The sequence below is a fragment of the Mirounga angustirostris genome, unplaced genomic scaffold (assembly GCF_029215605.1).
Source record: "Mirounga angustirostris isolate CCGP_5_RB_7025 unplaced genomic scaffold, mMirAng1.0.hap1 SCAF_1, whole genome shotgun sequence".
NCBI lineage: Eukaryota > Metazoa > Chordata > Mammalia > Carnivora > Phocidae > Mirounga > Mirounga angustirostris.
The window spans coordinates 150,042,481-150,070,461 of NW_026991709.1; positions in this window are offsets into that span (position 1 = coordinate 150,042,481).

A 27,981-nucleotide genomic window follows, 5' to 3' on the forward strand; every position below is an offset into this window, starting at 1 on the left:
TATGGGGGGATAGCAATACAGTTTTTTTCTGGAGGCTCATCTGCTGTCCCACATTTACTCATTTACTCATTCACAATCACCTATAATTGTAAGTTAGAATCTATAAAAATAAAAAGTATGGAAAAAACCTAAAAGTCTGTTGTGAACTAGATAGCTCTTATAGGCCCAGATATAGAACTTGTAACGATTACCTACAAATAGTGTTTCCCCCTTACTGATGTGAAGTAATAATTATTAATAACAATTTTAATATATTATGTTTTGTTTTTATTTCTAAACTTTTGATGAGTTTTTAAAAACATGTACCTAGGAGTGCCTGGGTGGCTCAGTCAGTTAAGCATCTGACTTGGGCTCAGGTCATGATCTCAGAGTCCTGAGACTGAGTCCCGCATTGGGTTCCCTGCTCAGCAGGGAGCCTGCCCATCCCCCCACTCATGCTCTCTCTCTCTCTCTCTCTCTCCCTCTCTCTCTCTCTCTAATAAATAAATAAAATCTTTAAAAAAAAACATGTACCTAAACTTGGGGGTCTGCTCGCTCCTGGAACACCAGTTCCATTGCTCGTGGCTACTGAGGGCCGGAGAAATACTGGCTGGAAGGACCTATCCAATGCTGAGAAAACTGGCCAGGTCTTTGTTTCTATATTTTAAGGTATAAACAGGCTGTGTATCCTCCAGGAACTAATTCGCCATCTTCCTTCTGTGTGTCGTTGTTTGCCTTTTCTTTTTTTTTAAATTTATTTTAAAGATTTTATTTATTTATTTGACAGAGAGAGACACAGCGAGAGAGGGAATAGAAGCAGGGGGAGTAGGAGAGGGAGAAGCAGGCTTCCAGTCGAGCAGGGAGCCCGATGCGGGGCTCGATCCCAGGACCCCAGGATCATGACCCGAGCCGAAGGCAGACGCTTAATGACTGAGCCACCCAGGTGCCCCCGTTGTTTGCCTTTTCTTCGCTTTCTTTTTTTCGTCCTTTTGTTGTGGTTGTTTCACTTGGTTTGAATTTGTTTTTGTCTTTTGAAGGGAATGTTTTCTTTTGTCATACTCGATCCAGCCACTCTGGTTCAGATGGAGGCACATCCATCGGAAGCCTGGGCTCCCTGTCCACAAAGCAATGAGAGCCGAATGTCAGGAAGCACAGCCAGCTCATGAGGCAACTGTTGCTTAGATACACCCCTCCTGCCCAGAGCTGACTTCTCTCTGCAGGGTGCTGTGGGTGTCTGTGGTGAGGAAAGGTGACAGGGAGGGTGGGAGTGCTTGACGCAGCAGGACATCCATGTGGGGAGCTGGGCGCACCCCTGAGCCACCAAGACACCCACAGTCACATTTGGGAGAGAGAGCTTGGGGAAGGAGAGCAACCTGCACATATAAGACTCACTTCGTGGTCAAAATAAAAGACAACAGAAGTCAAAGCCCGAAGCTGATGTCTCTCCCAGTCACTGACCCAGGAGTCAGCTTCCTGAGTTTGAATCTAAGTTCTAACACTTACCAGTAGTCAAAACAAAACAAAACAAAACACCCAAGTTACTTAATCTCCTCAAAAATACAATGTAAAACGGTAATAGTAAGTACCTACTCGTGGAATTATTGGAAGATTCGTGTAGCGTGGTTAGAACAATTCCTGACATATATGAAGCCTCCGCCATACTGGTGGTGGTAGTAGAAGTTGTCTGCGTGTGTGAGGGAGGCCTCAGAGATCGATGTCTCCACACCCAAGACTGCTAAGTGCTTAAGCATACCCATGAACTTGGCATGCCTTTCCAGACAGCAGTCTGGTGAAGGGAGGCTGATGACCAACCGCTTAGTTACAACCATGGAGATGGTGGGTGGAGAGTGTTTAGGATACAGAGGAAGGGTCCTTGGTGGGGGGCCCCTAATGTCGTCCCTCAAATGGCTTCTCAGTTGAGACCTGACGCGCTGAGAGTGGGCCAGGTAAAGAGGGGTGTGGTGCAGGTGGGACGGGGATAAATGAGATGGTCATTGGAGGAATAAGGGAGGTCAAGGGAAGGTATTTTAAATTGTAGGGGAAGACTCGGGCAAGCTTAAACAATGGAGGGAAGAAGAAAGGACAAAGAAAGAAAGCAAATACCATACGGATGAAGGTTACAAAGAAGCCCTGGGTGAAATATGAGGGCAACGTGCTGTGTAGCTGTGTCAGCAACAGGACGTGCCTTTGTAAAGTGTCTGCTTAGTTTTAAAATGGGAGAATGGTGCCCAGGATGCAGACTCAATATCACCCATGGAGATGGTGGCAGAGGTAGAATTAGAAGTGGTTTGAGGGGGAACCTGGGTCTGGCTCAGTCAGTTAAGTGTCCGACTCTTGATTTCGGCTCAGGTCACAATCTCAGGGTTGTAAGATCGAGCCTGAGCTGAATGTGGAGTCTGCTTGGGATTCTCTCTCCCTCTTCCTCTGACACTCGCCTGCCTCTCTCTCTCTAAAAAAAAGAAGTGGTTTGAGGGCTTTTTGGTGTCATGTCCTCTATGCAGAAGGACAAAATTTAACACGGACTCACAGGAGGTTTTCAGATGAAGACCTACTGTACAAGAGAGGGGGAAGTAAGTCCCAGTTGCCAGGGAATCATGTGCTGGAGGAGAAATTCAGAGACGGTGCGGTCAGGGCAATAGTCTCCCAAACCAGGCCACTTTTACATATTTCTCATGGCAAATGGAATTTCACATCAGAATACTCTGGCTCATATTTATTGAGCATTTATTATGTGCCAAGCATTTTGGTCATCTACTGATGCCTAACAAACTGTCCCAGAACTTAGTGGTTTAAAATATCAATTGAATTGGGACACCTGGGTGACTCAATCGGTTAAGCATCTGCCTTCGGCTCAGGTCATGATCCCAGGGTCCTGGGATCAAGTACCGCTTTGGGCTCCTTGCTTAGCGGGGAGCCTGCTTCTCCCTCTGCCTGCCACTCCTCCTGCTTGTGTTCTCTCTCTCACTCATGCGCTCTCTCTCTCTCTCTCTGATAAATAAATAAAATCTTTTTAAAAAAATAAAACAGTCATTGTGTTGTATCTCACATTTTTGTGGATCAGGAATTTGGAAGGGGCTGAGCTGGGCAATTTTTCGCTTCTGTTTCATGTGACGTCAACTGACGCGAGTCAGTGCTACTCCGCTGGTGGCTGGGCTTCTCTGGAGGGTCCAAGATGGCTTTGCTCACATGTCCGGCACCTGGGTGGGAGTGAGTGAATGGCTGGGCCTGGCTGGCGCTGTCAATTACAGCACAGACCCATGTCCTCTCTGGTATAACACTCTCATAAGGCAGAGAAATGCTCAGATTTTCTTTCCTAAAAATGGCCATTCTTTCCCCTCTACAGGTGGGTGCCAGTAAACTTTCCCAAATGAAATGCAGATACCAAAGTTGCAACCAACTGTCACGACATTGGGCATATGTGGTCTGAGCTAATGGGCCTTCAAATATCAAGAGATTCTTCCACAGATGTGAATATTGTCCACAGGTTCAGTTCAGGATGGAGGACTGAGCATCAGTTACAGCCTCCCTTTCCACTACAAGCCTCTAAAAATGAGATGAAATGGCGTTTGATCTATAATAATGTTGAGAAATTAGAAGGGGTTTTCTTATGGATAATAAATCTTGCAAAATCCCTGAAATATGGAAGGTAGTCTAATCAGATTTTTAAAGGATCCCTAGACTGAGGCACACATGGGAGAGGACTCTTGCACAAAAGTGGAGAGTGGATATGGCTCCAAGGATGCTTAAAGCCTGAAGGTACCAGACAGCAGGAGAGGAGCAGCTCTGAGTGCCTGATGGGGAATCAGCTGGGACCCAGAATAGGAGCTGTCAGGTCAACAGTCCCTGTACCCATAGCCCTTTGGACTAGGCAGCAGCTATAGAGGTATCTGCCTCCATGTAGGAAGAAAGAGTATGTGCCTTTTTTTTTTTTTTTGAAAATTTTTAATTTATTTATTTGACAGAGAGAGACACAGCAAGAGAGGGAACACAAGCAGGGGGAGTGGGAGAGGGAGAAGCAGGCTTCCCGCAGAGCAGGGAGCCCGATGCGTGGCTCGATCCCAGGACTCTGGGATCATGACCTGAGCCGAAGGCAGACGCTTAACAACTGAGCCACCTAGGCGCCTGGAATATGAGCCTTTAAACAGAGAGCTGGGACAGAATCCTAGGGCCTGGTAACACCACGGAGGAATGAGGGGTTTCTGCCCCAAGAAAGCCTCTCCTGGTCAGACTATGTCTGACTCTCACCCCTTATCCTGAAGGCAGGCTGCAATAAACAAAGACCAGCCAACAGAGGTCCTCAAATAAATGATCCCTCAGCTAAGAGTCACCAAGCAACTGTGAAAAATCAAGCTCTGTGCAAGAAATTTGCCCTCTGACCCTCTTACCAACATTACCCTCTTACTAAGTGCAGAACTTACACCCAGGAAAATAGAGCTCATAGACTGAGTTGTACTGAATAATTGATATTCTCAGGGAGATGCAAGATTGCCATGTTGCAAACTTCATGGGTGATTTTTATTTTAAAAATCTGATAATTGATAGTAATTCAACATATAGGCTGAATAGTAGAATAGGTTGCCAAAGACCGAATTTTTTTAGTTGTAAAATCAATCCAAAGGAATCTTCCACAATGTAATGAAGATTTTAAAAAATATGAAATAGAAGTGATGTGGAATATTTATTAGACTTCACCAGAATTAAAAACATGTTTTTCAAGAGACGTTGTTAGGAAAATAAAAATACAAAACCAGACTTGGAGAAAATCTTTGCAAAACATATATTTATTAAAAGATCTGTATCCAAGGGCACCTCAGTTGGTTAAGCATCTGCCTTTGGCTCAGGTCATGATCCCAAGGTCCTGGGATGGAGCCCTGCATCAGGCTCCTTGCTGAGTGGGGAGCCTGCTTCTCCCTCTCCTCCGCCTGCCACTCCCCCTGCTTGTACTCTCTCTCTAATAAATAAATAAATAAAATCTTAAAAAAAAAAGATTTGTATCCAGAATACATTAAGAACTCTCAAAACTCAGTAAGAAGAGAAACAAATCAATTAAAAATATGCAAAGCATTTGAAGAAACACTTAACGAAGAAGATATATAGATGGTAACCAAGCACATGAAAACATACTCAAAATCACTGGTTATTAGAGAAATGCAAATTAAAACCAGAGGAAAAGTTGATACCACTACATGTCTATTAGGATGGCAAAACTTTAAAAAGACTGACTGCCAAATTATAGAAGCAGCCCAAGTGTCCATTGATAGATAAATGGATAAAGAAGAGGTGGTATATAGATATACAATGGACCATTACTCAGCCATAAAAAAATGAAATCTTGCCATTTGCAATGACCGGATGGAGCGAGCTACAGAGTATAATGCTAAGCGAAGTCAGTCAGTCAGAGAAAGACAAATACCATATGATCTCACTCATATGTGGAATTTAAGAAACAAAACAAACAAGCAAAGGAAAGAGAGAGAGAGAGAGAAACCAAGAAACAGACTCTTAACTATAGAGAACTGAGGGTTGATGGAGGGGAGGTGGGTGGGGGGATGGGTTAAATGGGTGATGGGAATTAAGGAGGGCACGGGATGTGATGAGCACTGCGTACTGTATGTCAGTGCTCAATCGCCAAATTCTACACCTGAAACTAATATAACACCATATGTTAATTATACTAGAATTAAAATTAAAACTTTCTTAAATTCCACATACGAGTGAAACCATATGATAATTGTCTTTCTCTGATTGACTCATTTCCCTCAGCATAATACCCTCCAGTTCCATCCATGTCAATGTAAATGGTAAGATCTCATTCCTTTTGATGGCTGCATAATATTCCATTGTATATATGAACCACATCTTCTTTATCCATTCATCTGTCGATGGACATCTGGGCTCTTTCCACAGTTTGGCTATTGTGGACATTGCTGCTATAAACTAATGATACACTCTATGTTAACTAACTGAATTTAAAAATAAGTTTAAAAAATTAAAACACTAAAAAATAAAGTAAAATAAAATAAAAAGACTGGCTATACAGTGCTGGTGAAGAGGAAATAGAATTCTATTACACTGCTGGTAGGAATATAAGATGCAACCACTTTGGAAAACAGTTTGGCAGTTTCTTTAAAAGTTAAACATATACTCACCATACGACCTAGCCATTCCACCCTTAGGTATTTATCCAAGACAAAAGAGAGCTTATGTCTTAGGAAGACTTGACACAAATGTACATAGCAGCTTTATTTGTATTAGCCCCAAACTGGAAACAGTGTAAATGTCCATCTATAGGTGAACAGACAAAGTGGGGCATATTCATACGATGGAATACTACTCAGTAAGATAAAGGAACAAACGTAATAATGTGAATGAATCTCAAAATAATCATGCTGAGTGAAAGAAGACAGGCAAAAGAGAATACATACTGCATGATTCCATTTATATAAAACTCTAGAAAATGCAGCTAATCTAGAGTGACAGATCAGTGGATGTCTGGGATTAAGGGTGGGAGGGACAGATGGAAGGAATTACAAAGGGCCACGAGGAAACTTTTGAGAGCAATGGATATGCTCACTATCTTGATTGTGGTGATGGTTTCATAGGTTATAAACATATGTCAAAACTTACCATATTGTATGGTTTAATTATGTATAATTTATTATACAGCAATTATACCTCAATAAGACTGTTACTATATAAATATGTATTATATATATACACAGATAGCATATATGTATGTCTCTATATAGAAAGATATTATATATAAATAAATACATACGTATCTCAGTGTTTCTCAAATTTATTTGACCATGACCCTTTTTCCCTGCTCAACTATTACCCTAGTTTGCAGAAACATGGCATATGCAGAGACAGACCTAGGACTGATCGTGGCTTCACTCTTTTACTGGCTGTATGCCCTTCAGTAAGTGATTTACACTTTCAAAGCCTCAATTTTCCTGTCTATAAAATGGAGCTGTGGTCAGGATTTGAGTAGTGAATTTCCAAGGCCGGCCACACTGTAGGTTCTTAAAAACTTTAGTCCACTAACCATCCCAGAAACCAAGCCAGCTATATTTATGGGTTTCCCCAACTGCATTAACTTCATTTTCAACTAAAGAAACCAGCATCCGTCATCTTGATTCCAAAGGTCCCAGGGGAAAGATGTTGAAATGCTTAGCATTGCCCTGCAGGCCCATCTGCTCTGCATTAGCTGGTCTTCCTCTGTTTATTATTCCTGGTGTTAAATCTCCTCCAATTCTTTCGTGAAAAGTTCGGACACACAATAACCTCTTTATCACATTTTCAAACTCTGGGCTTGTTCTGGAAGGTTTACACCTTTTTCTTGTTGCCATTGTTTTCATGTGGATTCAGATTTCTGAAAAAGACATTTGGAGCACTTTACTGGAAACATTTACGTGTAAGCTGAATACGGACAAATACCAGCAAAGAATGAGAATGGGATGTCAGAGGAATTAGAACTGCACTGTGTGGGCTCCGTGTTGTTCACTGAGGCGCAAGCTGGTAGTCAGGAGCTGGAGCTGGTCAGCCCCCTCCCTCAGCTTCTCTCCTTTGGGGGTAGAAATTGAATAATAGCAAAAAGATAAATAGAAACAAGCCAATGTTAGGGTATAGAATAAAAAGTGCACATAGCTATAAAAATAAATACATCATAATAACAATACTGGTTACCATTCATTGAGAATTACTTGTGCTCCATGCTTTACTAAATGCTATTTTTTTTTTAAAGATTTTATTTATTTATTTGACAGAGAGAGACACAGCGAGAGCAGGAACACAAGCAGGGGGAGTGGGAGAGGGAGAAGCAGGCTTCCCACCGAGCAGGGAGCCCGATGTGGGGCTCGATCCCAGGACCCTGGGATCATGACCTGAGCCGAAGGCAGTCGCTTAACCAACTGAGCCACCCAGGCGCCCCTAAATGCTATTTTTTTGAAGTAATCTCTACACCCAACACGGGGCTCAAACTCATGACCCCAAGATCAAGAGTCACATGTTCTATGTACCGAGCCAGCCCAGCACACCTAAACGCTGTTTTACTTAAACCTCAAAAACAAACCTGTATATCAAGTATAGAATCAGTGAGGTCTCTTTCAGTCAAAAGGGACAGAAAATTCACCTCAAACTGACTCATAATATAAAGGAATTTTTATTGGGTATGTCAGTTAAAAACCTAGATTTAATCTTAGCTTCAAGTGAGACTTGATCCAGCAGCTCCAAAAGATGTCTCCAGAGACTTAGATTCTCCCTGCTTTCTTATGGGCTTTCTCTTTGGCCTTCATGAAGTCAGTCCAGAAGTTCCTTGCTTTCCCATGGTGGCAAAATGTCCCAGACCTCACACCTTTACACCACACATTACTCAAAGAAAGAGAGAGGGAGCGCTGGAATTCACTCTCTCACACTGGTCCCAAATGAGGTGTGTGTCTGTCCCAGAACAGATCACTGTGGTGGGGGAGAGCAAAAGAAGTGAGTAAGAGCAGTTGACTGGATTAAGCCTTTGGGGTCGGGGAGTGGCCCATACCCAGGAACTAGTGGTGAGGACAATCCCAACCAAAGCTCCAGGCTGAGAAATTGGGAGAAGAGGTTTCTCAAAGGAAAATAGAAAAGAAGTTGATAAGAAAAGGGAAAGTGGGTGCTGGGGACATACTCACAAGGGTCTACTCTAGTATTCATTAATTTATTACAAAAAATTTAGGTGATGATACATTAGGGAATAAAAAAACAAAAATTCCTATGGTCGATCCTGTGGATGCTCACCCCTGCCCCTCCCCCCCCAACATGCCCCTTTGACCCACCTGCAACGGTGGTGGACCATTCCTCCTCAGGGAGACTGTGTGCATCTCTCTGCTTCTCCCCCTGAAGACTTTTTCTGGCACTGGAAGCTTGTTCAGCCTGTTCACATGGCTGCCTCGATGTGCTAGAGGTTTTGGGCCCTCAGGGCAGCCTGAAGCCAACAAGGGATGGGAGCCGGGGTACAAATGCTCCAGTTTTTTGTTTGTTTGTTTTTGTTTTTATCTCTAGGTAGGAAATCTCTGAGGCTGGTTTGACAGGGCTTCTCGAAGCATCTCAAAAGGGTTGAACCCAGTTGCCAGAGCAGGAATGAGCAGATTAATGCATCCCTTAGTGGTTTTGCCCCCTTCCTTGTCTCTCTTCCCCAACCCTCTCTCCTGGGCTCCTTGGGGTCACCTCCAAAATGAACAACTGGCACCAAAGCCCTTACATCATGGTCTGCTTTCAGTGGAACCCAAACTCAGACTATCCCTGCCTTTATGGGCTCACATTCTGATGGTTAAGAGAGACACATAATAAATGGAATAACTGAGCAAACTCTATGTTTGATGGAGATGGTCGTTATGGAGAAATATAAAGTGGGGAAGAGGGTAGAGCACCAGGATGGGTGTGGGGCTGCTATTTTATACTAGCATCCAGGAAGGCCTGGAGGAAAATGTGGCGTGTGAGTCAAGACCTGAAAAAGGGGTATCAGGTCAAGCTGTGTTATCTAAGTTAACGAGTAACCCCCAGATCATCATTGCTTAGAGGTTCATTGCCCACTGAAACTATGTGCCCATTGCAGGTCAGAAGGGACCTTGCTCCACCCACTTTCACTTAGTAGCTGACTGAGGAGACATTACTGGTTGTCATGGAAGGCAGAAAAATAATTCTGGAAGGTCTCACATCATCAAGGAAAAGTTCAGATCTGGGCTTTTGCGTTCTACTCACAACTCATTTGTAGAACTGGTCATGTGACCCACCAACCACAGAGGATGAAGGAATACAATTTACCAACTGTCTGGGTGGTAGAGAGCTAAAAATGGTGTGAGGAACAAACCTAATCACACACTATCTATCTTTCCAATCATCCAATAGTCAGACAAAATATATTCGTCCTCTTCCCAAGGCAGAAAAAGCCAATCATGGCATCAAACTCAAAGTTCATCTAGGGATGACTTGTCTCTGTATCAGGAGTATTATGGTTTCTCTTGATCCAGAGACCTATGAACCAAAAAGACAAGTTGTCTGAATCCACCAGGCAATACTTGCCTGGCTTTCAACACAAATTACAAAGCATACTAAAAGGCAAATTACACAGTTTGGAGAGACAGGGCGAGCATCAGAACCAGACTCAGATATGGCAGGGATGTTAATGATCAGACCAGGAGTTTAAGTAAGTCTGACTACTATGCTAAGGGCTTCAATGGAAAAAGTGGACAGCAAACAACTACAGGTGGGTAAGGTAAGCAGAGAGATGGAAATTCTAAGAAATACTTTTTTTAAAGGCTAGAGATCAAAACTACTGTAACAGAAATGAACAATGCCTCTGACGGGCTCATTTAGTAGATGGGACATGGCTGAGGAAAGACTCTCTGAGCTTGTGGTTATGTCAGTAGAAACTCCCCACACTGAAAAGCGAAGAAAAAAAGACGGGAAAAAATGGAACAGAATATCCAGGAACCGTGGCACAACTACAAAAGGTGTAACATACGCATACTGGGAACACCAGAAGAAGAAAGAAAGGAACAGAAGAAATATTGGAAGGAATAATGACTGAGATGTTCCCCCCAATTTATATCAGATACAAAACCACAGATCCAGGAAGCTCAGAGAACACCAAGCAGGATCAATGCCCCAAACCCTACACCCAGGCATATCGTATTCAAACTGCAGAAAATCAAAAGAGAGAAATAGGTGAATCCACTATTGTAGTTGGAGATGTCAACATCCCTTTATCGGGAACAGACAGGGGTGCCTGGGTGGGTCAGTCGTTGGGTGTCTGCCTTCGGCTCAGGTCGTGATCCCAGGGTCCTGGGATTGAGCCCCACGTCGGGCTCCCTGCTCAGCGGGAAGCCTGCTTCTCCCTCTCTCTCTCTGCCCCTGCTTGTGTTCCCTCTCTCGATGTCTCTCTGTGTGTCAAATAAATAAATAAAATATTTTTAAAAAAAGAAAGAAAGAAACAGATTCAGCAGGCTGAACGAAAGTCAGTAAGGACACAGCTGAACTCCACAGCACCAAGAGGCCAATTCTAAAAGGGAACAATAGAAGACACAGAGCAGGCGCCACTCCGTAGTAATTCAGAAACCCTGATGAGCAGCCAAGACAAGGGCCTCCCAGCCAGGAGGTAGGGAATGCTCCGTGAGTAGGTCCCAGTTCTACTGGTTTTTTTGTCCCTTGGCCCCCTACTCTGGGCGATTCTTCTTTCTCCATTCTTCTCCTTGGCCAGATCTAAGTTGGGCATTGGAGAATATGCCCTCCCTGAGGGCTGCTGTAAGACACAAACCCTTGCAACTTCCCAGATTCTGCTGATGGCTTCCTCCAACCACCATCCCAAAAATCCACCCTGAAGATATCCTTCCAAAGCACAAAACGACATATGCACAAGGTCATTAATTGCAGCCACATTTGTAATAACCAAAGACTGGGAACAACTCAGATGTTCATCAGCCGGGGTCTGGTTCAAAAAATTACATCCATACAATGAAATTCTGATGTAGCTGTACTAAGAATGAGGAAGTTCTCTGTGAACTGGAATGATCTCCAGAATATACCGTTAAATGGGGAAAAAAAACAAAAACAAAATACAGAACAATGCATTACAGTATGCCAACTTCTGTTTAAGAAAAAGGGGGAAATAAGTATTTTTTGCTTATTTTTGCCAAAAGAAATATTGAAAATGGGGTAAAGAATATAGGGAGGGCGGGGAGGTCCCTGTAAGGATGCCTTTTAATGCTGTTTTGACTTTGAACCAGATCATGCTTTACATATTCAAAAATAAAGTTAACACAGAAAGGGAAAAGTGAAAACCCCCAAACTGAAGGTAGTGTTAGGAGGGTTCAGTGGCCGTAAGATGCAGTGGGCAAGAAACAGGAAGGCACACAAGAAACTGGAAAGATGACACTGCTTTAGCTGATTTGGGGGCAGCAGCAGGAGGAACAGGCCTGGGGGGACCATCAGGACCCCATCTTGAATGTGCTAAGTTGGAGATGCTCATGAAGCATCCAGGCCGAGACACTGAACAGGCGCTTTGTGCGAGCCTGGGGACCAGGGAGGAGGTCTGGCTGCAGATAGAAACATGAGCGTCACCAGCTTGTAGCTGGTGTTTCAAGCCACGAGACAGGATGAGATCACCGAGGGGATGTAGATAAGAGAGGAAAGGCCTGGAGCCTGAACCTTAGGGCTCTACATTGTTGGGGTCAGGGAAACGAGGATGCACCAGCCAGCCAGGTGGGAGAAGAAGCAGGGGCCAGGCACCCCGGAGGCCAAGCAAGGGGAGGGTTTCTCAGAGGAGAAAGGAACCACCTGTGGCCTTTCAGATAGAGACCTAGATCGACCACTGGTCATAGCAGCTGACCCGGCGGAGAGCAGCTCCCGGGGAGGGGTGAGTATAGTTAACATACGGTGTTATATTAGTTTCAGGTGTACAGTTACCTCTTTTTGAAGAGTTCTCTAAAGAGTAGAGCAATGAAGTAACAGGTGGCGGGAGGTGTGGAGTCCCGACAGCCTTGCATTTTGAGGTCAGAGCCATAAAGCATGTTAGTCTGCAGATGGTCATGATCTGGTAAAGAGGGAGAAACATGATGGCAAGAGCAAGAGGCATTATTAGATAATTTATAAGACGAAGGAAATGACACTTCGGGGCGCAGTTGGTGGAGGCAGGAACACGGTGATTTGCCAGGGTCACCGGGCAGGACGTCCCCCACACCCCCAAGCCCATTGTGTTCCCCCCATGAGCATCTCAGGGCTCTGGCTCTGCCCATAAATGGCCACAGACCTGCGAGCAGCTTCTGCCCGGGGCCGCCAGGAGACAGGCTGCCTCAGAGGGACAATTAAAGCGAAACCACCTCCATTAATCAGTGCACGGGATTAGATATGAATGTCTGAAGCCTTGCCAACAACTCTGACAGCTGACCGGGAAAGTCAGGAGGCTCTTAAGCACTAGGATGCCTTGGAGAGCTTCCATGAAGCCTATCAGAGAGAGTGGTCACATGGCTCACAGATGCGGCCGTGGAGCCCAAGGTCAGAGGAGCCCAAGGTCAGGGGAGAGAGGACCCCCACAGAACCCGTCAGCCCCTGCAATCAGAGCAGTGCACCAAGGGCCTACAGAAACCAGAAAATGTGGTGGCCTAGGAATGAAGGGACATTGCTTCCTTTTCTTGCTCACACTTGTGGCATCTGCCCACTGGCCGTCTGTGGTCCAGAATTTATAAACATGGCCAAAGTTTGCCCCCTGCCTCCACCCACACCCCGCCACAATGGCACTTGGCAACTCCTCTCATGAAGCAGTGGCGTCTGTCACACAGATCAGTGGAACAGAATTAGAGCCCAGAAATAAACCCATATGCTTATATGGCCAATTAACCTATGACAAAGGAAGCAAGACGATCCACTGGAGAATAGACAGTCATTTCAACAAATGGTGTTGGGAAAATTGGACAGCTCTGTGCAAACAAAATGAAACTGGACCACTGTCTTACATCATTCACCAAAATAAACTCAAAATGGATTAAAGACCTAAATGTGAGACCTGAAACCATAAAAATCCTTAAAAAAGCACAGGCAATAATTCCTCTGACATCAGCTGTAGCAACATCTTTTCTAGATAATGTCTCCGAAGGCAAGGGAAACAAAAGCAAAAATAAGCCATCAGGACTACATCAAAATAAAAAGCTTTTGCACAGCAAAGGAAATCATCATTAAGATAAAAGGCAACCTACTGAATAGAAGAAGATATTTGGAAATGACATAGCCAATAAGAGGTTAATATCCAAAATTATAAAGAACTCATACAACTCAACACCAAAAACACAAACCATCTGATTAAAAAATGGGCAAAGGATCAGAATAGATATTTCTCCAAAGAAGACAACCAGATGGCCAGCAGACACATGAAAAGATGCTGCACATCACTGATCATCAGAGAAATACAAATCAAAACCACAATGAGATATCACCTCAACCTGTCAGAATGGCTAAAACCAAAAAAACCAAAAATAAGTGTGGGCGAGGATGTGGAGAAAAAGGAATACATGCACACTGTTGATGGGAATGCAAACTGGTGCAGCCACTGTGGAAAACAGTATGGAGGTTCCTCAAAAAATTAAAAATGGAGCTACCCTACGACCCAGTAATTCCACTACTGGGTATTTACCCACAGAAAACAAAAACACAAATTTCTAGCAGCATTACTTACAATAGTCAAGATATGGAAGCAAACTAAGTGTTCGCCAATAGACAAACGGATAAGGAAGATGTGGTACACACACACACACACACACACAGAGACAGAGGAATATTATACAGCCATAAAAAAGGATGAGATTGTGCCATTTGAGACAACATGGATGGACCTAGAGGGTATTTGCTAAGTGAAAAAAGTCAGACTGAGAAAGACAAATACCATTTGATTTCACTCATATGTGGAACATTAAAAAAAAAAAAGTGAACAAACAAAAAGCAGAATGAGACCTATAAGTCCAGAGAACTGACAATGGCCAGAGGCAGGGGGCACAATGGGTGAGGGGAGAGGGAGCAGAGGGGGAGGTACAGGCCTTCAGTTATGAAATGTGTAAGTTACGGAGATGAAAGACACAGCACAGGGAATCTAGTCAATGGTATTGTAATCGTGCTGTATGGTGAGAGATGGGAACTACACTTGGGAGCACAGGATAACATAGAGACTTGTTGAATCACTATGTCATGCACCTGAAACTAATGGAACATTGTATGTCACCTCTACTCAAATTTAAAAAAAGAAAGAAGTGGAGTCTGTGTCCCCAACACTTGAATCTGGCCTGGCCTTGTTTTGCTTTGACTGACAGTATGTAGTAGGAGCAATGGAGTCCAATTCTGAGTCCAGGCCTCAAGAAGCTCTACATGCTGGGGCACCTGGGTGGCTCAGTTGGTTAAGCGACTGCCTTCGGCTCAGGTCATGACCCCGGAGTCCCGGGATCGAGTCCCGCATAGGGCTCCCTGCTCGGCAGGGAGTCTGCTTCTCCCTCTGACCCTCCCCCCTCTCATGCTCTCTGTCTCTCATTCTCTCCGTCTCAAATAAAATAAATAAAATCTTTAAAAAAAAAAAAAAAGAAGAAGCTCTACATGCTTGTACTTGCCCTCTCTGCACCCCTGACACGTGAAGGAACAAGCCCAGGCTAGCCTATGGACTCTGGGGACCACATGAAGCAGAGCCCAGTCACCCTGGCCCCTGCAACAGCCAGACTCAGCCGACCCAGCACTTAACTCTGGTTGCATGAGTGAGCTAGCTGAGATCAGAAGACCCTCCCATTGATCCCAGCCCAAATGGCCAATCCATAGAGTTGTGAGCTCAACAGGTGGTGGCTATTTTAAGCAGCAAACAGTGACTTGTGCATCCAACTAATTGGTCCACAGATGACCAAGTGGAATTCAGTCCCTGTTGGTTTACAACATATCTTTTGTGAAGAATTCTTCAGTGAGACCTTAAACCTCAATTTTTGGTATCGTCACAAGCGAGTCTGGGCTGCGGCCAGGTGTGGGAATGATAGGCAAAGCCCTAAGGAAAGAAGCAGGAAGATGGGAGTGTGCCCAGAAGGGCACATTTAGGATGGCACACCCACACAGCCCTCTCTGTCACATGATGAGTTAGGCCTGTGGCCCATGTTTCTGCCCATCAGCCCCATCAGACCAGGCCTCATAGGCCTTGAGGCAGAACCTTCCAATGCAACCCCAGATTACCCCTCCTCAAGAGGTCACAGGCTCCCGATTCACCAGAGTCTAGCCAGCATGATCCCACTTCCATCCACAAAGACTCACAACCATGGGCACATTTTGCTTCTGCACAGAACGCATTCCAAGGCTGTGGATCAAGGAAGAGGGTCCAGAAGTCAACATGACTCCCTTACATTTTGGCAAACAGCCTGAGCTATTTACTCAACATCATTCTGCCCTTCTCCCCTACCTATAGGGTACCCATACATGTGGAGTGGACATGTGTCTGCCAAAAGACTACATATCCCAACCTTCCTTGCACTACGCAGGATAGTCATTCATTCATTCATTCATTCATTCATTCATTCCTCTAGGACTCATTGAATACCTAACTCATTTTCAGGCAAGTTCTGGGTTCTGAAGATATCCTAGTGAACAAAGCAGGGACTAAGTCCCTATCCTCATGGAACCACAGTCTGGTGAGGAGAGGAGGTGACAATAAATGAATGCCCAAGAAAAAATCTAGAGAGAGAGAGTCATACGGGGTTGACTGCTGTGGGAATACATAGAGCAGAGTGAGGGAGACAGAATTTGCCTAGCAGGAGTGGGAACCCTATTTTTTGTAAGATACTCAAAGAAGACCCTTCTGAAAATTCAAGTTTGAGCAGACACCAGACGAAGACGAGGGAAACAGAACATATAATATCCAGTGGAATAACATTTCAAGTGGAAAGAACAGCAAATGTAAAGGCCCTGAGGTAGGAACAAGTCTCAAGGAAAAGCAAGGAAGGCAGTGGGACTGAGGCAGAGGGAGCGAGCAGCGGAATGCTAAGAGATCACAGTGGTGATCATTGTAGGGCCTTGCTGGCCACCGGATGGACACTTTCCCTAGAGTGCTACGGGATCTATTGGGAGAAGAGAGTTAAGCAGAGAGTGAAATGGTCTTCTAATTTAGGAGAACTGTTCTGGCTGCCATGTTGAAAAAGGATGTTAGAGGCCAAAGGCCCAGACAGGAGGCACTGTAGGAGGCCACGGTCATAATAAATCTGTTTAAAAATGATGATGGTTTAGATCAGAGTAATAGCAGTGGGGGTGGGCAAAGGTGGTTTAGAATCTGGACACATTCTGAAAGTAGAGAGAACAGGATTTGCTGATGGACTGAAATGTGCCATGTGAGCTAAAGAGAGGAGTCAAGGGTCATGGTGAGATTTGGGGCTGAGCAATTAGGACAGAGTTTCCATTCACCAAAAGGGGAAAGGCTGCAACGGGGAACATGTTTTGGAGGGAAGAGTAAGAGTTTGGTAATGGATACGTTAAGTCTGAGATGTCCACTACACATCTGCTACGGACTGAACTGTGTCCCTTCCAAATTCGTGTGTTGAAGCCTTGACCCCCAGTGTGACCATATTTGGAGATAGGACCTGTGAGGACATAATTAAGGCTAAATGAGGTCATTAGGATGGGGCCCTAATCTGATAGCACTGGCGTCCTTATAAGAGGAAGAGACACCAGAGTTCTCTCCCTCCCTACACACGTGCAGAGGAAAGGTCATGTGAAGACACAGTGAGAAGGCAGCCGTCTGCAAGCCAGGGGACAAGTGTCAGGAGAAACCCACCCGCTTCCGGAACCCTGAGAAAATAATTTCTGTTGTTGAAGCCACTCTGTCTGTGGTATTTTGTTCTGGTGGCCGGATACAACGTCTACGTGGAGATGCTGAACGAGCAGCTAGATCTACAAGTCTGGAATTTGGTGGCAAAGTGCTGGGCCGGAGAAATATGTTCCGGAGTTGTCAAGCACTTGAATGACGTCTGAGGCCATGAGGCCAAATGAGTTCAGCTAGGGAATGAGTACAGGTGGAGAAGGAAAGTGGTTGCAGCAACGATCCTTGGGGCCTCTAAATAGGCTGGGGAACGAGACGGAGGAGAGAGGTGGCCAGGAGGGTGAGGTGAGAAACAAGAGAGGAATGTCTCAGAAGCCAAGAGGAGAGAATGGCCAACAACGTCACATGCTGTTGATAGTTTGAGCAAGATAAGCACTGAGAATCAACCAGAGGATTGGACTCTTTGGAGGCCGCTCGTGACCTTGGAAAGAGTCATCCTAGTGCAATGGGGGAGCAAATCCCTGATTTCAGTGGTTCAGACAGAAATAAGGTGAGGGGCGCCTGGGTGGCTTTGTTGGTTGAGCGTCTGCCTGTAGTTCAGGTCATGATCCCAAGGTCCTGGGATCGAGCCCCACGTTGGACTCTCTACTCAGCAGGGAGCCTGCCTCTCTCTCCCCCTCTGCCCCTCCTCCCACTCATGCTCTCTCTCTCTCTCTCTCAAATAAATAAATAAAATCTTTAAAAAGTGAGAGAGAGAGACACGTGAGGACATAGCAGTGATTTGTTGACATTCATTTGTTTTGTTTCTGAAGATGGGAGCTGCTACAGCATGGTCAAGGGCTGACGGAATGGGAGGGATCCAGCTGAGAGCAGCCACCCTTTTCAGCAGGGGGAAGCTTTATCCTTGAGGAGGTATGAGGGCACGGGCTCGGTGGAAAAGTGGAGGCGTTGGCTTCAGATGAGAGAATTGGGCTCAACCATCATGAGGGGAACAAAGGCAGAGTTGGTGGGACAGATGGAAGTGGGTTGTCGAAGTGGTGGGGAGAACAAGGCAGCTCTGCGGTCACTCGCTTCTTCTCGGTGAAGCAGGAAGCTCAGGCCTCAGCAGAGTGAGGAGGGGGACATGCCAGGTAAGGCTGTGGACCGACAAGGGAATGAGGTGGGACCCGAAGAGCACAAAGGGCCCCGTTTGAAGTGGGTGGTCCTGACTCTCAAAAGAGCAAGTGAGCGTGGCTCAGCGGGTTTCCCCAGCCACCTCCAGCTGCCAGGGTGCAGACCCAGAGTGGGTGGAAATCCACAGAACCAGGGGTTTGCCAGGTGAGTTTAATGAAGAGAACGAGATGGGTGCTGACAATGCATGACCATTATGCTAGGCCATGCGTCCCAGGCTGGTGGGACGAAGAGTGAGGGAAGAAATGATAGGGATGAAGTTGGGGGAAAAAGAGAGGTAGAATCAATCAGTGGGTCTTAGGCGGGGTGTTTAGTTTGGAATAATCATGGAGGTGTGCCAACAGAGATGGCAGTTGATGGAAGAATGGGAAGCCTGAAAAATGACATCATGGGTACAGATGGCAAGGGGTGTCAGGGAGGGGGAGGGTCACAGGCTGGGAGGGTACAAGGAGGGACAAGATGGACAGTGATGCAAAGGGCATGAGGAAAAATGCCCCTCTGCCTCCACACACACAAGCTGGAGAAAGCTGCTGGGGAGTCAGAGTCCCCACAGGAGAGTAAGAGTTTCACTTACTCAAGAAAGCAGAAGGAGAGTTCAGAGCAGGTTAGGGTTCTGGGGATTTTGCTACTCATGGAGCATGAATTTGTGAGGGCCCCGTGGAAGGTCTGGGATCACTAACCAGAGCTCAGAGTTCAGATCCCACCTTCCAGGTTAATGGCCACATAGCTTTTGTCATACTTCTTGACTTCACTGGCCCTGTGAGCAGCCTGTGCCTCATGGTCAGTTTGCGCCTAGGAAAAATTGACTGTACTGGGGGCACCTGGGTGGCTCAGTCGGTTAAGCGTCTGCCTTCGGCTCAGGTCATGATCCCAGGGTCCTGGGATCGAGCCCTGCATCGGGCTCCCTCCTCAGTGAGGAGTCTGCTTCTCCCTCTCCCACTCCCCCTGCTTGTGCGCTCTCTCTCTGTCAAATAAATAAATAAAATCTTAAAAAAAAAAAAAAGGAAGGGAAACTCACTCCAGCCATGAGAGCGACCTACCTTGTCTTTGTCCTTCACTAACCGACCAAGGACTGCCAGGCATCAGGGAACACCAGTAATGTAAAGAAAAATTAACAAACACAACTTGCCCCAAGATTTAAGAGAAAGTTTCATTAGAAGACTACCTTAGTTCGTTACAGAACCTGGACTGGATCGCCTGATGGAAGAACCAAGCGGCACCCAGAGATCTTGGAGGATCGGAGGTTTATTTAACCCCCGCGAGCTCAGCGGAGAGTGGTCTCCAAACGTCTGAACCCCGAGCACATGCAAAGCGGGTAATTAATACACTTCTACTTCTGCATACTTGGCACTTTGGTGCGTGCGCGAAGCAGGGCAGAGAGAAGAACCTGGAAGAGCCCCGGGGCAAGGACTGGGACTCTCTCGCTGGCTCGGTCAGCCATCTTAGGACACAGATTTTCACTTATCAAGTTAAGAAAAATTAGTATTGAATTTATTAACATCACAAATGTAGAACTTTTTAAAGTTTAAGTTCGGCTAATAAATCTCACTATTCTAATTACAAATCTAGCAAAATCCAAGCAATTATTTTAAGGAGGTTTTTATAAATTCATTGAATTTCCTTTAATAAGCTTAAAATTGCTGCATTAATGAATGTATCATACCTGATTTATTTTATGAGTATTTCAGGTATCTACCTGACTCAAAAAGATTTCCAAGTACTTAAGTAATTCCTTATTTATCCGATGATGATAAATCTAACCCATTAAACTTATAAATAACATATTCCTTAAGTTATCTTAAATATTCCAAAATTTAACAAAGTTTCAGTTTAAAATCACAAATCTAAATCAATTCTTCAGTCACGGCTTTTTAAAATGAATACAAGGTTAATTTGTTAGTAATTTAATATGCTAAATTATCTTAAAAATACAAATAACCTCAAAAGATTAGGACCATGGATTTGTTTTACTTCGACATTTATATTTGGTTCTAAATTCAAAATCATCCTAGAGAATGATCATGTCCTTCTAAACAATTTTTGGCCAAGACTGAATTTAAGGGGTGCCCAGGGGATGAAAGATTTCAGTGTGGAGCCCCGTGTGAGCAGGTGCTCAGGATGCTGCAGGGGACAGGGTGGGCTGTGGCCCTGTCTCAGCCTGAGTCCTGCTTCTCTGAGAGTCCAAGAGTGTTTTAGCTCCTGGCCCTTAGGCCCAGACCTGCCACCAGATCAGGCCTCCCCCTGGACTGCTGGCTGGGGAAGCCACGCCTGGATTCACAACCCCACAGACTTGGAGGGCCCTGGTGCCTCCACCCCCTTCTCTCCTGAGGATCTATCTGCCCTTCTCTGGCTGGGCACTGCCTTCACTGGCCCTGTGAGCAGCCTGTGCCTCACGCTCAGTTTGGGCCTAGGAAAAATGGACTGTATTGGGGGCACCTGGGTGGCTCAGGCCGTTAAGTGTCTGCCTTCGGCTCAGGTCATGATCCCAGGGTCCTGGGATCGAGCCCAGCATCGGGCTCCCTGCTCAGTGAGGAGTCTGCTTCTCCCTCTGCTGCTGTCTCTCTCTCTCTCTCTGGCAAATAAATAAATAAAATCTTTTAAAAAAAATTGACTGTATTGTACAAAAGAACAATCCGAGCCAGAGTATGCATATAGCAGAATCAGAAGGCAAGTCCAGGATAAAGGAAGAGAACAGAAATAATGAAGCTATCAGGGGCAGCCAAGTGGTTCAGGCTGAAACAGAATCTCTGCAGTTGAAGCCTTGGAATCTGTATTTTAAAAGCTCCTTGGGCCATTCTAGTTTTAAGAGTTGTTTAAACTCGTGATCCGAATTTGGCACCCAGCTTCCAGGTGGCCAAGGTGAAAAAGGATTTTACATGATCCATAAAATAGTCCTCACTGTCGAGGAGAGAAAATACACCGAAACTTTAACTGGCGCTTGGCTGTGAAATGAATACTTTGCATACAGGGGACTCTCGTAAAAGAGTTGTAAAGAACATACAACCATTGATTCCCTGATGTTCTCTCTCCCAGTGGCCTTTGAGGAGAGCCTAGGGCGTGGTGGAGCAAGATGTTGGTTCTTCAGGGACCAACTCTGTGCTAAGCATGCTCTTCCTGTTGGTCTGAATACATTCAAGGAGAGGACACTTTTTAAAGTCTTTTGATGGCAGAAACTTAAAAAAAAAAATTCATGTAGAACCCCGATATCTAAACCAAATCAAAGTGGAGCGGCTCTGAGCAGGGAAGGAGGGCCCAGAGCCCTGCCTTTTTGTCTGCCCCCGGCCCCTGCCGAGTTCCGTGCAGCGCCCCCGTTTGGAAGCGAAGGGCTCCACGAAACCCTAGCTTGGAGACCGCGCATCCGCAGTTGTGACGGCGAACAGGTTTGAGGTCATGTATGAACACAGCTGATGGGGGGAGGGCCTGGGGAATACGGAGTTGGGCAGTGTTCCCATCAATTGTTTGCATTAAGGGCCCCTTATGCCCTTATAGCACGCCCTTACTCCATTCAGTACACCCGCTTAGAATGTGACTTTCTTTTTTTTTTTTTTTAAAGATTTTATTTATTTATTTGACAGAGAGAGACACAGCGAGAGAGGGAACACAAGCAGGGGGAGTGGGAGAGGGAGAAGCAGGCTTCTTGCCGAGCAGGGAGCCCGATGCGGGACTCGATCCCAGGACCCTGGGATCATGACCTGAGCCGAAGGCAGACGCTTAACCGGCTGAGCCACCCAGGCGCCACAGAATGTGACTTTCTGACTCCTCCTCTCAAGAGATGGTATTTCTCCACCCCTTAATTCTGAGTTTGGCCCCAGGTCGTTATACCTGCAGAAGGTCCCAAGGCATCTGCAGGTGGCCATTTCCGCTCTAGCCTCTGCTCCTGCAAGGGAGAACATGACCTGCCCGCGGCTGGGAGGAGGACAGGGGCAGAGCGAGCGGAGCCGAGTTTCCCCAGTTGAGCTGCTGGCCGACAGCCCACGCACCCCCGCCTCTCGGAGGGGGCCCAGCCGAGGCCAGCACCGTCCAGCCTGAATCACTGACCTGCACGTGCCCTCGAGCTAAATAGACGGAGGTTAAGCCACTGCATTCTGCGGGGTTTGCTCTCCGGCTTGATTGTGTGTTGCTAGTTATGTCTGGCATGGCGCAGGAAGGGGCTTCAGAGCATGATCCACACTCCCACCGTCCCTGGTCTTCCCAACCGTCACCCACCACGGGGAATGCCCAGGCGCCCTGCCCCGAGGCAGAGCCTGAAGGCGAGTCCACTCCTGGCCACACTGTGAGATGCTGGGGAAGTCGGGGTCGCAGCTGAGGCTGGGCTAGGCACCTGCTTCTCAGCAGTCGTTCTGTAGTCCAGAACTGGGGGGGGGGGGGGGGGGGGGAAGGACTATGCTCTTGAAAGGCACAACAATTCCCTCCTTCCCTTTAGATCATTCTCCAGTCATTCAGTTGGCTTGCTTTTAGTCATTCACACCTTCAGCTGGATGTGGACCAGGCTCCCCATCTTGAGAGTGGGATCCATGGAGCCAGCTGAGCGGTGGGCCAAGGGGCCAGGAGTCTGGTCTAAATCTTTGCCTGTGAAGCTGTTCAGACTGGGGGCCTTGGTGACAAAGGCCAGCTGGCTGTAGCCTCATTCTCCTGGGCCTAGAGAGCGAGCAGTGGGGTGCCCATAGCACCAGTAAACAGACCTGACTTCAAACAGCTCCTCCCCCCGCGCAGATCCCTCAGTACATTGCATTCTGCTTGCGCAATGGAACACCCCATGTGCATTTCATTTTTTAGGGCCCACACTGGCAAAAGCTGCTTTTGCAAGATTCCTGGCAGCAGCCTTGGCCTTGAACTTTCAAGGAAGAAGATAAATGGCTTTGAGCTGAAAACATCAAGACTGTCATGCAGCTCTCTCTTGTTACTGCTTGGGATGAAGTCTAAGAACTGAGCACGGAGTAATGCGGCCTTCAGCCCCGGCCCGGCCTGCCTCCAGCCTCGTCCCCGTGCCGGCTCACACCTTGCTGTGGTGTCACACCCGCACCCATGGTCCCCGACCCCTGCGCTTCCGCTGTCCTGCCTTGGAGGCCTCCCCGCCTTCCCTGCCTTATTCCTGCTGCTCCCCTTGGGACCCAAGCCAGGTGTCATCCTTGCAGGGCTCAGTTCGGGGTTTTCTCATCTCGCTCAGGGGTGCAGTTCTGTGTGTCTGCTGCCGCCCCCTCTCAGGGACCTGTTCCTTCTGCTGATGGGTGTTCCAGCACCTGACCTGTGCCGGCCTCCCTGCCGAGCATCTCCTCGCTGGCTGATGCTGGGGCTCCCGAGGCTCCGGAGCTGTGTTGCTGTTCCTTTCCTTGCTCGGGGTTCTGGCCTGACCCTGTTCCAGCGTCACTTGAGTGGTGGCAATCTGACCATCACACGCTCACACCGTGCAGGCTTGGCCTTGAGTCACTCTCAGAGAACACTTCTCCTGGGCAGCTCCAGCCCTGCTCCCCCAGGCCACAGAGCAGGTTTTTCCTACTTCTGGTTCAACGGACAGGTGGTCTTCAGTGGCTCCCGGCTTTATGCAGGAAGTTCAGGTCGAACCCCCCATCTCACAGGGGTCTGGGGTCCACTCACATCCTCCTGGGCTCACACCTGATTCAGCCATGGCTGAACTAGACAGTTCCATGTGGACTTAAGTTCGTTTTATAGCTAAGTATATAAGCCAGGCCCCGAGAGCCAGTTTGTTCCCTCTCTGGGAGCCTCTCGGGCCTGTGATGGGGCAGGGCCCAGGGGCCAGGTGTGGACCACACAGGATGATTTCCTGGGGCAGCTGGTATCAGGCCCCAGGGGTGGTTGGAAGTGGTATCGAGGAGCCCTGGAGGCCAGAATTAGGGTTAGCTCTGAGAATATAATCAAGGGTCCGGACAGAAGGGCAAGTGTGAGACTGAGCAGAGTTGAGGCGAAAAGAAAAGGTAGTCCCAGTGGCTGGGGCTGTAAACCTGGTCACCATCAACACAGATGGGAACAAGGCAAATACTGGCAGTAGGTTTCCTGGGCAGCTGGTCACCTTGAAGACCTCAGGCAGAGCTGTACAGACCCTGATTGGCCCAGGAGGGTGATCACCTCCAGGACAAAGAGAACACCTGATAGTAATACTGGTTTGTAGGCGCAGGAAACCCTGAGTCTTCAACAGACATGGAGCCAAGGTTAAAGGAGGGGCTGGCTCCCTCCTGAGCTCCCCTCTGGGCCAGCACCCAGAGAATTCCTGGCCTCTCCAAGTAACAAAGATCCTCAAAGATCCCTGCAGGATGAGGGCAAAGAGGGTGCAGTATAGACCCAACCAACCCCGGGGGGTTGGAAAGGAAGGGAAAGAAAAGGAAATGTTGCTCTTGAGGCTGGGCAGCACGTGAGGAGAGCAGGCACTGGTGACACCACCCAGATCGGGGACACCCCTCCTCACGTTCTTCGCTGGGACTCCTCTTTGCCTACTTCCAGGCAGGATTTGGGCACCTGTTTTGCTTGAGCCCATTCTCTTTGAGGTCTTCCTGACATGGGCAGGGATTGGTTCTGGGCAGTGTCGACCACAGTCATTAGCATCTTGCCTATCATAATTGACATCTACAAGGACACGTGGCTTCTGTTTTGTTCAGCTTGTATCTTCCCTGGCACCCTTGCCTGTTGATAGTTAATTTCAGTGTCATAAGCTATTTACTAAAGACCAGCAATAGCCAATTGTTCTCTAGCTCTTACCGTGTTTGAGATACCATTCTAGGCATTTTATAAGTATTAATTCAATCTGAGACATAGATGCTATCATTGTTATTATTATGCCCATTTTACAGATGAAGAAACTGAGGTCTACAGTTTAGGTCCCTTGCCTAGTGAATGGCCAAGCCAGGCCTAGAACCCTGGCCATCTGGCTCCAGAGTCTGTGCTCCTAGCCAGCATGCAATGTTGCCTCCCCCAGAGATTAGGAAAAATTAATCTGTTTGGACAGATTCTTACCCTGGGCCTAACCTAATCTTCGAATCCTACATGGCTCAGTCTTCAAAGAAAAACATCTAGGAAATTAGGAATGAAAACACCAGGGAAGGGATTCTTTCCAGTGGTATTCAGTTCCACTGATATGTCCTGAGGTGTTACCAGGATTTGGTTCCTTAAAATATCAGTCTTTGTAACTAACTGACTTATAAAACAAGTGAAAACAAAGTCCAGGTTCAGCCACGATTGTGACCCTCTTGCTCCCCTGCATTCCCAGGTGCCTTCTCAGTGCAGAGAAAAAGAGGTCTTTAAAAAATGTTCTAGTCTTTTTAAAAAATTGTTTTTAATTACGGATAAAGTGCTGGTACATTTTATCCTCTTTCTTAATTTACTTGTTCATTCATTCATTCATGCTTATTGAGTATTTACTACATATTCTAGGTCCTAACGATACAACAGTGAAAAAGACAGATAATGCACCTGCCCTCTTAGAGCTTTTATTCTAGTACAAGGAAAAGGACCATGTTTACTGAGGGCAGGCAATGCTAAATGCCAATGAAGAAAGCTAAAGAAGGTGAGAAATAGAGACAAGGTAGAGGTGATCAAGGAAGACTAGTTTTAGCCACTATTGTGAATGAACTGTATGCCCTTCTCGTTTATATATTCATACATTTATTAAAAGTATGTGCATCTGTAACAATATGTAGAATTCTTTAAATTGAATAATACATAATAGATACCTGAATAAAATCACATTGTGTAGGAGACTTCCACTTCTAGGAGCATGGATAGATACAATCCTCCCTGTTTCTCCCACTAAGTACAACTAAAAACCCTGGACATTACATAGAAGGCAAACTTGAGAAGACCCTGAAGGTGGGGGGAAGATGGCAGACTGGCTGGGGGCCTTGGGGCCTAAGGAATGGCATGCTGTGAGTTCCTGAGGGTTTCTCAGCCTCATGCACATAGGCAGACCTGAGGCTGAAGAAGCTGGCTGCCTGGAAATGCTCAATGCTCTCTCTGGCTGGAGGACTGGTAAAGGAGCAGCCTGGCAAGACAGCTTTTAGACAACTGCCACTGTATTCTACCCAAACACTGCAGAAAACACCATGGCCCTACCCTCACACCTGCCAGCAAAGGCCCAGTGGGGAGCCTAGACCTCTAACATTGCCAGGCTGTAAGGAGACACCCCAAACTCATGCCAGGGTGCTGTTGGAGAAGACTGAACAGGTCGCAAGGACTTCCATCTCTGGTGGATAGCAATGGGCCTTCCCCAACCCACCCCATCCCCATGTCAGTGGAGAAGCATGGACTTCCACCCCTGCCAGCAGCAAAAGTCCCCTCCCTCTCCCTGCTGGGTGGGGGTGGTGGTAAGAGGAGACCTAGTGGAGAGTCAAGGACTTTCACTACTACCCAAAGGTAAAGAGGTCACTCTTCCCATCACTCCTCCTGGGGGTCAGTGGGGCTACATGGGGAAGAGTAAAGAGGCACTCATACCCTTCCTAGCCCGGGTGGTATCAGTAGGGATCTGTAATTCTACACCCCTCCCCATCTTGGGTGTCAGTGAAGGCCAAGCAAGAGAATCTGGACTTCTATCCCCACCTGGCATTGCCCCAGCCCTTCCCCTGCCAGAGCAGTCTCAGAGGATACCAGCTAAACAGGTTTAAATAAGTTTGAGTCTCATAACATAATATCCAAAACATCCAGGCTTCCATTGAAAGTCACTAGACATACCAAGAACCAGGAAAATCTCAAATTGAGCAAAAAAAGATAATAAATGTTAGCATCACAATGACAGCAATGTTAGAATTATCTGACTAAGATTTGAAAGCATCTGTCATACATTCATTGCTTCAATGAGCAATTACAAACGTAATTGAAACAAAGAAGAAAACAAAATTTCAGCAAGGAAACAGAAAATCTCGGGAAAGAAATTGAAGATGTAAAGACTCAAGTGGGAATTTCAGTACTGAAAAATACAATAGCTGAAATTAAAAATTCAATGGATAGGTTCAACAGCAGAATGGAGGGGACAGCTGGAAGAGTCAATGAACTTGAGATAGAACAACAGAAATAACTCAGTCTGAGTAAGAGAAAACAGGCTGAAAAAAGAAATGAACAGAGCCTCAGGGACTTATGGGACTATAACAAAAGATCTAACATTGTGACACTGGAGTCCCAGATAGAGAGGAGGAAGTGGAGAAAGAAGGTATGGCTGAAAAGATACTCAAAGAAATAATGGCTGAAAACTTCCCAAATCTGGCAAAAGAAAAACCTGTAGATTCAAGAAACTGGGAAAACCCCAAACAGGATAAACCTGAAGAAATCTACACCAAGAAATAGAGTCGAACCTCTAAAAACCAAGCACACTATCCTGCAACTTGCTTTTTTTTTCTTCATGATATACTAGTCAGCTTTCGCTAGGTTATGCTACAATAACAAATGATCCCCAAATCTCAGTGACTTACAATAAATGTTTGTTTCTCACTCATGTTACATGTCTAGTTGATGTGTCTTCACTATCCCAGGCCCCACATTGAAGGAACAACCACATCTCAAACTCATGGCAGAGGTCAAGAGCAATGGCTGACCTACGT